The sequence below is a fragment of the Ruditapes philippinarum genome, unplaced genomic scaffold, assembly GCF_026571515.1.
Source record: "Ruditapes philippinarum isolate M1 unplaced genomic scaffold, ASM2657151v2 ctg1705_1_1_1_1, whole genome shotgun sequence".
Taxonomy (NCBI): domain Eukaryota; kingdom Metazoa; phylum Mollusca; class Bivalvia; order Venerida; family Veneridae; genus Ruditapes; species Ruditapes philippinarum.
In genome coordinates this window covers 246850-256852 of record NW_026860104.1, presented here as the reverse complement: position 1 = coordinate 256852, position 10003 = coordinate 246850, and the positions used below count along the sequence as shown (strand labels likewise).

At 32.1% G+C, this 10003-nt stretch overlaps 1 long non-coding RNA gene across 1 annotated transcript; it reads left to right on the top strand.

The window, feature by feature from the left end:
* The first annotated feature begins 43 nt into the window (after window positions 1-43).
* Window positions 44-2929, top strand: LOC132758909 (uncharacterized). Its single transcript, XR_009629640.1, has 2 exons — window positions 44-2633; window positions 2697-2929. It is a non-coding gene; the product is annotated as an uncharacterized LOC132758909 (long non-coding RNA).
* Window positions 2930-10003: the final 7074 nt, after the last annotated feature.

Genomic DNA, 10003 nt, shown 5'->3' with positions numbered 1-10003 from the left:
CCTAAACCATAAGAAAAGATCATTAGACTCTTCAATAACTAATTATTCTGTTCATTATTTTAACATTTGGATCTACAGAATTTTTTTAACTGAAGCATTAACATTTTGGCCTTATTATATATGTACATAATTACTTTGTAAATTGCTAAAAAAATGCAAAATTATCATTGGCTCATTGCATGCTCACATCATTTATTAATTGTCTGTATATATTGAAAGGTTTCTTTGAACTATCACATTGAGACAAGGGAGCTCTGTCATAATTCAATACTCAAAAACAATTCGATTATAACTGTTAAAAGAAAAACGTCCCATTTCTAATAACTGATATCTAACAGACTATATAAGGTTTTGTTTACCAAAAGTTGATCTGTTTTTACCTTTTTAGCTCACCTGACCACGAAGTGGTCAAGGTGAGGTATAGTGATGGGGCTATGTCCGGCGTCCGTCGTCGTGCGTCGTCAACAATTGGGTTGTTAACAGTCTAGCAGTCACAGTTTTGATTGGATCATCATCAAACTTTGTCAGAATGTTTGTCTCAATGAAATACAGATCAAGTTCGAAGATGGGTTGTCTCGGGTCAAAAACTAGGTCACAGGAGCTAAAAATAGAAAAAGCTTGTTAACACTCTAGGGGCTGCAGTTTTCATCCAAATATTTTGGAAATTTGTCAGGAAGGTTGTTTTGATGATTTCTAGGTCAAGTTCGAAGATGGGTCATGTCTGGTCAAAAACTAGGTCACAGGAGCTAAAAATAGAAAAAGCTTGTTAACACTCTAATGGTTGCAGTTTTCATCCAAACATTCTGGAAATTTGTCAGAAAGGTTGTTTTGATGATTTCTAGGTCAAGTTCGAAGATGGGTTATCTCCGGTCAAAAACTAGGTCACAGGAGCTAAAAATAGAAAAAGCTTGTTAACACTCTAGTGGCTGCAGTTTTGATTAAAATATTCTGGAAATTTGTAAGGAAGGTTGTTTTAATGATTTCTAGGTCAAGTTCGAAGATGGGTAATGTCTGGTCAAAAACTAGGTCACAGGAGCTAAAAATAGAAAAAGCTTGTTAACACTCTAATGGTTGCAGTTTTCATCCAAACATTCTGGAAATTTGTCAGAAAGGTTGTTTTGATGATTTCTAGGTCAAGTTCGAAGATGGGTCATCTCAGGTCAAAAACTAGGTCACAGGAGCTAAAAATAGAAAAAGCTTGTTTACACTCTAGTGGCTGCAGTTTTCATCTAAATATTCTGGAAATTTGTCAAGAAGGTTGTTTTGATGATATCTAAGTCAAGTTGGAAGATGGGTCATCTCCGGTCAAAAACTAGGTCACAGGAGCTAAAAATAGAAAAGCTTGTTAACACATTAGGGGCTGCAGTTTTCATCCAAATATTCTGGAAATTTGTCAGGAAGGTTGTTTTGATGATTTCTAGGTCAAGTTCGAAGATGGGTTATCTCCGGTCAAAAACTAGGTCACAGGAGCTAAAAATAGAAAAAGCTTGTTAACACTCTAGTGGCTGCAGTATTGATTCAAATATTCTGGAAATTTGTCAGGAAGGTTGTTTTGATGATTTCTGGGTCAAGTTCGAAGATGGGTCATCTCAGGTCAAAAACTAGGTCACAGGAGCTAAAAATAGAAAAAGCTTGTTTACACTCTAGTGGCTGCAGTTTTGATTCAAATATTCTGGAAATTTGTCAAGAATGCTGTTTTGATGTTTTCTGGGTCAATTGCTAAGATTGGTCATGTCCGGTCAAAAACTAGGTCACAGGAGCTAAAAATAGAAAAATCTTTTTAACACTCTAGTGGCTGCAGTTTTAATCCAAATTTCCTGGAAATTGGTCAGGAAGGTTGTTTTGATGATTTCTATGTCAAGTTTGAATATGGGTCGTGTCCGGTCAAAAATTAGGTCACATTGCCCAAATATGGAAAAATCTTTATAACACACTAGAGGTCACATGTTTGACTTAGTTGTCATTAACTTGGTCATGATGCTTGTTTAAGACATTGCTTGGATGCGGTTGTGTCAGGTGAGCGATCCAGGGCCATCATGGCCCTCTTGTATTTAATAAAATTCAAGCAATAGAATGTTATTATTTTTTTACTTTTTGTTTATGCTTATCAAAATAATATTTATTGTTAGCGCTTTTTTATGGATTGCCAAATATTGCTTTCAGTATTATTTAAATAAAATTCACATTTGTAACAGATTATTTTTAAAAATATACAGGTACTTTTTTCACACTTTATATATGTATAGGTTTGATCCATAACTGTGATCTTAACAGTAGATATAAGGTTTTTATTGGTTGTTATATTTTGCAGTAATATATCTATTATAGATTATAATTGTTTATATAGAAAACTTCTTTGATAATAAATTAACTTTTGCTTCAAACCTAACTGTTACCAGGACAAACCTAGCTGTCACAAGTGCACACCTACATGTAACCGTTACCAGGACAAACCTAGCTGTCACTGGTGCACACCTACATGTAGCCGTTACCAGGACAAATCTTGCTGGTTACCTAACTGTTACTAGGACAAACCTAACCCTTACTAGAACAAGCGTCATTGTGACTAGGACAGACTTAATTGTGACTAGGTCAAACGTAATTGTGACTAGGTAAAACATAATTGTGACTAGGTCAAGCATCTTTGTGACTAGGTCAAACATCTTTGTGACTAGGTCAAACATGATTGTGACTAGGTCAAGCATCATTGTGACTAGTTCAAGCATCATTGTGACTAGGACAGACCTAATTGTGACTAAGTCAGACCTAATTTTTACTATGACAAAGCTTCCTGACCAGGACAAAGTCTTCCACTCTAGTCAAATATTTACATTTTGATTGATAGGTCAGAATAGAATGACAAATGCATGGCATCTAGTATAATATGAATAGATGATAATTATGATAAAAATACAAGTTTTTGAATCAACATGTCACTCTTGTTATTCTTTCTTATCCCTACAAAGCAAATATTGTAGTTGTATTTATTCTCGCACCTTAAACAGCAAAGAAGAAATATAGGAAAGCTCAAATGATAATTCATTTGTCAATTTATAGCTTTCTTTTAATTAAATCATGAATATCTTTACATATCTGATGAATTAGATTTTGTGAATTTTCATCACAAAATTAATCAGAACAAAAGTTCTCAAGTTAGGCAGACTATCTAATGCAAACTTTTTAAGTTATTGGTTTGAACAATATTATACTTATTTTAATTGTTTTTAAGTTACGTTTAAGAGTTGCTAATGACAGTGAGTAGAATGAATAAATACTGCTGTTTTTGTGAAGTACATACATGTCAATGCCTATCAGGAACTTGCCTACAAAAATAAGAACAATTTAGGTATTTTATTAACTAATAGCTGAAACGAATCCGGAAAACGTCATTACTTTTCATATCAAATATCTATTTCAAACGTTACAGGTAACATAAATGTTAGTTGAAAGAAAAAGCCTTTATAAAACATTTAGTATTGAAAATTTCACAATTAGTCGGGCGACTTTCTTGGAATGACCATAATTCATCAAAGGAATTTTCTCTATCACGTGATTCTCACTGGGAATGGCGGGGAGACAACCACTATTAAATAATAATGTCGTAATAAGTTTCTATTAGGTGAGAATTGTCATTGGTCCTTTATTATTCTGAGTTTTGATGTCATAATGCAAATAGTATTAGAGCATTTGTACATCTTTAGTGTAGCAATAATATTATATGTTATTTTAATTCCATTATGATAAAAGTTTGATGATTGAAACTTAGGCAGTTGTGTTCCAATTTAAACCTATTGTTTTCGGCGTATTTGCCATATGAATGGCTTTTGCCGTTTCTATAATAATAATAAAATAAATAATAATACCATCGACAATAATTATTATCATACAATCACTAATCAACTAATAACAAACAATAATAATTAAATTAATATATAGTAATTTCTTAGAAAACCCTGTGGCAAATAGGTGATCAATAAATCAATAACCCTCTGGCGGCGAAAGGGTATATAATAAAAGCTTTATTATGATTAAGAGAAATGTCGTAATATGTAGTCGTTCTAAAAACTAAAAAGTCAAACCTTAGGAACAAGCATTCCATAAATTAAAGAAGATTTTTTTTAAATACTTGAAAAAAAGTAGTGGCCACCTCAGTTGCGAATATTTTGACAAAAAATACATTTTATGATCGAACGAAATACAAAACGCAGTGAAAGAAAGTAATGGAATGATATGGTTAATTGATGATCCTTATTTATCACACTTTATTCCGCCAAAAATTATAGATCCATATCTAGTCAAATTTGATTAATTTCTAGAACCATAAAAAGGCAAAAAAGAATAATATAAAGCCTGCATAAATCACTTTATGTTGTGATCAAACTTCAAAGCATAAAAACATGTTAAAACACGTAAATCAAATGAAAAAAATGAACAAATCACGATTTAAAAATTTACAATAACAGGCTACAATAAACAAAATAGCTGAGAACAGAACCCAGGTATGTGCAAAACAGCACAATGAACTGAGTTTAAAAAATTTAACCTTTGTAATTGTTCACTGAATATAAAAAGTAATACTTCCAGCATCTTCATCTGATTGGTTGATTGATTTAGATAATTTATATGATCCTTTTGACAAGAAAAAATTCTGATTGATTGACATATAAATTAATTTATCTAACTGGAAACATAGCCGCCCCAAGCACTTGCTCAAAAGGTATTCAGTCTGCAACACTCAATGACCATGAATGATCAGACATATAACAACACTGAAGTGAAACCATGTATTAAAGAATAGTAATATCAGTAAAACTGTAAGACGCAGGTGTAAGTTTAATAAATTGATTGATAAAGGACGGATTTTTCTGCCTGTGTTTTTTCATTTAGAACACAGTATTATGACGCTGTTTCTTGAGATCAGATTCCACTTTGTTGACAGGGCATCATTGATCATTTTTTTCCGATTGGAATAACTGTTGTGAAGTGGTGCAAAAAGACATTAACAAACTTATTGATTATAGGATAGTTTTGGAAATTGCCTAGCATAAACTGACTCGTAGTGTCGTCAACATTTGCCGAGTACCAGGCAATAAGATTTCACACGTTCAGAGTTGCGTGCACCAATTTATAAAAGCAACAACTTAATATAATTGCTTTTCTATAAATCATTTAAAATGTGTCTGAACAGGAACTATTAAAATTGATTTAAAAGCCAGGATGCACTAAAAGTCAAATGCTGATATTATTTTTATATACAAATCAATTATATCGCTGTGATATGAATGAGTATAATTATGATATGTTTTATATATTGCAATGATAAATTCAATATGGTTTCTCTAAAGTTAAGGAATTATTTCGTTGATATAGTTATTGTTTTGCTACTTTTTCAATACGCCAAAAAATATGTAAAATTATATGAAGTTCTTGTCTTCATTTAAGATCTCAACCTACTAATAAGCTGTTATAATGTTTTAATGTAGAACGTTCATTAAAATCGGACATGAATGTCGTGGAGATGTTGTTTAATGAAAATGAGCATCTGATGACTGCTTAAACGGACAATTTCAATAATCTTAAAAACGGGTTGTTTGTTTTGATGTAATTAAAGCCACAGCAGCAGTGTAAATGTCATCTGGTAACTAAGCTTAACTTGTGCAGGAAAACCTTAACTTTGTGCCTTGCTAGCTTCCTCACATGAAATAATTCAAAGTCTCTGACAAGAATCGAGCACACAGCGATTAGGGGTGATATTAGGGTATCTAGATCTGCCACAGTTGCCCTGAGTTTGTGACAACAATATTGCTTCAAGAAGTATCTTTTTACTAGCACCAAATATAGTTATTAGAAATTATTATTAGAAAATAAGTTGAAAACAAATAATTGTAAAAAATACCCCTTTTTACTCTTTTGATGAAAAAAACCACATTCACAAGCTCATTGATTACAGAATTGGCTGTGAAATGGCCTAGCGTAAAATGACTAATTGGAAGCATTTTACGTGTTCCAGTCAATAATGTTCTCCATAATCAAAGCACGCTCAAAGAGATGAAAACTGCAAATAGATATTGTATTGGTTTTATGTAGAGGAAATGAAACTACTGTATTTATAGATTTATTTGTATGTTTTAGATTTGTAATATGTTTTCAATTTAAAAATGTATTAACAGCATACTAAGAGCACTAAGATATTACGTTTAATGTACATTGTACCTTTAAATAATGACGTTTCCATCCTTAGTGGAGTAACTGATATTGTACTAGTAAACACTAATGGTTTGCCAAAGATACAATTCGCCTGATAGTTCAAAACGACTTTTAAATGAAATGGCCTTTAGTCAAATTTATATCTATTGGTAATTCCTAAAATTGATGAAGTTATCTCTATTGTAAGATAAAGCGGTTTAACTAGAAACTTTTTAAAACGAAACGAAAGAAACAAATTCTTATGATTTCAAAAGTCGCAAATGATTCAATATGTGTTGCGTAACAATTTGTGTGAAGTAGACAAGAAGTAAAACAATTATCATTTAGACTTTCCAGTTGTACATTTACTACATTTCAGAGCTTCATCTGATGTTAGCCCATAATGGCTTGACATCTAACAGATATTTATATTGTAAGATTCCTTTCTTTCATAGCAAAATTTTATTTCAAATTAAGTTGATTTAGTCTTGCAGTGAATATTTTAAAATTCCTACACTGTCATGCTACCAACACAAATTCATTAATGTTCAATTTAAATTAAGTTATGAGTTTGTATGATGATTTTTGGCAGAGTTATGCCCCTTTTACTTTGAAAATAATATGAAATTTTCAGTTTCCGTTCATTGTCTCTCAAACGGTATTACACATTCAACTCAAACTTGACAAATGGATATGTCATGAAGAAATACAGGTCATGTTTGAATTTGGTCATGGTTCTATGATTTTTGGCAGAGTTATGCCCCTTTTACTTTGAAAATAATATGAAATTTTCAGTTTCCGTTCATTATCTCCCCAACGGTATTACACATTCAACTCAATCTTGACAAATGGATATGTCGAAGTTGGTCATGGTTCTATGATTTTTGGCAGAGTTCTGCCCCTTTTACTTTGAAAACAATATGAAATTTTCAGTTTCCGTCCATTATCTTCCCAACAGTATTACACATTCAGCTCAAATTTTACATATGAATACGTTAGAAGAATGCGCAGGTCAAGTTTGATTTGGTCATGGTTCAGTGATTTTTGGCAGAGTTATGCCCCTTTTACTTTGAAAATAATATGAAATTTTCAGTTTCCATTCATTATCTCCCCAACGGTATTACACAGTCAACTCGAACTTGACATATGGATATGTCAAAGGAATGCGCAGGTCAAGTTCGAATTTGGTCATGGTTCGATAATTTTTGGCAGAGTTATGCCCCTTTCACTTTGAAAACAATATGAAATGTTCAGTTGACGTTCATTATCTTCCCAACAGTATTACACATTCAACTCAAATTTTACATATGGATACGTTAAAAGAATGCGCAGGCCAAGTTTGAATTGGGTCATGGTTCAATGATTTTTGGCAGAGTAATGCCCTTTTTACTTTGAAAATAATATGAAATTTTCAGATTCTGTTCATTATCTCCCCGACAGTGTTACATATTCAACTTATATTTTACATATGGATATGTCAAAGGAACGCACAGGTCAAGTTCGTATTTGGTTATGGTTCGATGATTTTTTTTATGCCCCTTTAACTTTGAAAAAAGGAAATTTTCAGTTCACATTCATTATCTTCCCAACAGTTGTACATATTCAACAACAAATTAAAGATATGGATATGTCATAAGAATGCATTGGTCAAGTTTGAATTTGGTCATGGTTTGATGATAGCTGACAGAGTTATCCCTTTTGAACTTTGAAAAAAAAATCAGAAATTTTAAGTTCCCGTTCATTATCTCCCCAATGGTTGTACACATTCAACTCAAATTTGACATCTTAGGAATAAGCAGTTCAAGTTTGAATTTGGTCGTGGTTCAATGATTTTGGACAAAGTTATCTTTCTTGAATGTTGGAAAAATTTTGAATTTTCAGTTTCAGCACTCATACTTTTGTATAATGTATGTAGCCATTATTTTGGCTACAAATATGCATCATATGCAATTTACAAAAGGTTAACACTGAATAGTTTCAGTACCTTGAACTTTGTATCAAAATGGTTTGTGTTAACATTGAATAGTTTTAAGGGCTTTGAACTTAAAATGAAAAAAAAACAAATTTGTGCAAACAAATTTGGAACTAAATATTATAACATCTGAAATTTTGGTTGCATGTGGGGGGCATCCGTGGCATGATGACACATTTCTAGTTTCATGTAGTAAAGCTATCCAGTTACTGAACACCGAGGTTTCTACTTAGGTGGTCGTTCGTGCCAGATATAATGCATTAAGGGCAATCCGTAAAACTGCAAAGTCGCCATATGACCTTAATAGGGTGAGTGTTAACCAACAAAAAAGATTGAGTTTGAAAATTTTATATATCCTCGGGTGGCCATGATTCGTTACCCTAAGCATTTTACAGTGTTAGTTTGATACACTATATTTCCTTATGATTCAAGCGTTCTATGATAAAGAAAATTATGCAACTACATTAAATTTACTTTGATGTATAAAAATATACAACTATTTTCTTTTTTAACTGATACTTGTTGAGACTCACATACACAGTTAGGGTGTTGACTCTAGGACAGGGACGAATTTAGGACACCCGACGATAAGTTTCAATAAGAATTGCTATAGTCAATGTACAGTTTGATATCTAAATGTCAAAGTTTGAATAAGGGTGGTTCTTGATTTTTAAAAAGAAATGATAATGATTCCATATATATATATATATCAAAGCCTTATTTCAAATTAGGTTGTTTTAGTCTTGCAGTGAATATTTTAAAATTCTACACTGTCATGTTACCGACACAAATTCATTAATGTTCAATTTAAATTGATTTATGAGTTTGTACTATAGGCCATCACAGGGGAAATATAACAATTCAAATATCGTATAAAAGCAGCCACAAGAACAAAAGAAATGTTGATTATGATTGTTGCATCTTGAAAGAATTACACGGTATTTTTGAGACAACAATACATCATGGAAACTCCTACAATCTTTTACACACTGCTACACTCCAAAGTAAAATGCAGCATACCAAAGTCACTGTTTTAGGACACAAGTAAAACAAAGCTCTGATGAATATGTAGACAATTACATTGTGAGACTCAGAAAACTTTCGATATCATATGATTGTCTAGACAACACTTCACAAGATTGATACGCGATCAGGTTACCGAACACTGTTTCACAAAAGAGTTGAAGACCGGATTTCTATGCTAAAAAGATCTAACAATCACTATCATTGTACTGTTTTCATTAGTATGTATATCTCAAAGAACAAACAAACAGATTGTTGTTATCTGTGTCTGATCAGCATTTGTCGGACAAAGTAGTCTAGATCGCATTAATGTTATTTTATAGAGGATGTATCAAGTTGATCAAATTATTGCAATGTATAGATGTAGTTTTCTTGATGGCGATAATGATAATTCAATTTGATAATTTCATAGACATTACTTGTTAGTGCTCTGAGTGCTTCTTACCAATACCAGAATAATTGGCAGTTAAACTTCTAACTAACAAGATTTATGACTATGTTATTGCATTAAGAGTAAGGACAAAGTAACAGTGAGCAGTTGTATATCATGCTAGTGGACTGATAATAATATGTACTAAAAAGCCAATTGATACAATTATCCTTTTCTGGTTTTACATTTTAAATGAGTCACAAGTGACAATGTTGGGATCTCTATTGATTTCTTAACAAAACATAAGAAGGCGAATAAAAACCTTTACCATTGATAAATGCGTATGCTACACTGTTATATGCTGCTTTATTATATACTCTTTTCTGTTATTCTGTTGAATGAATGTATATTACATATTAAGGGGCTCCGTAATGTCGTTGAGTTTGAACCAC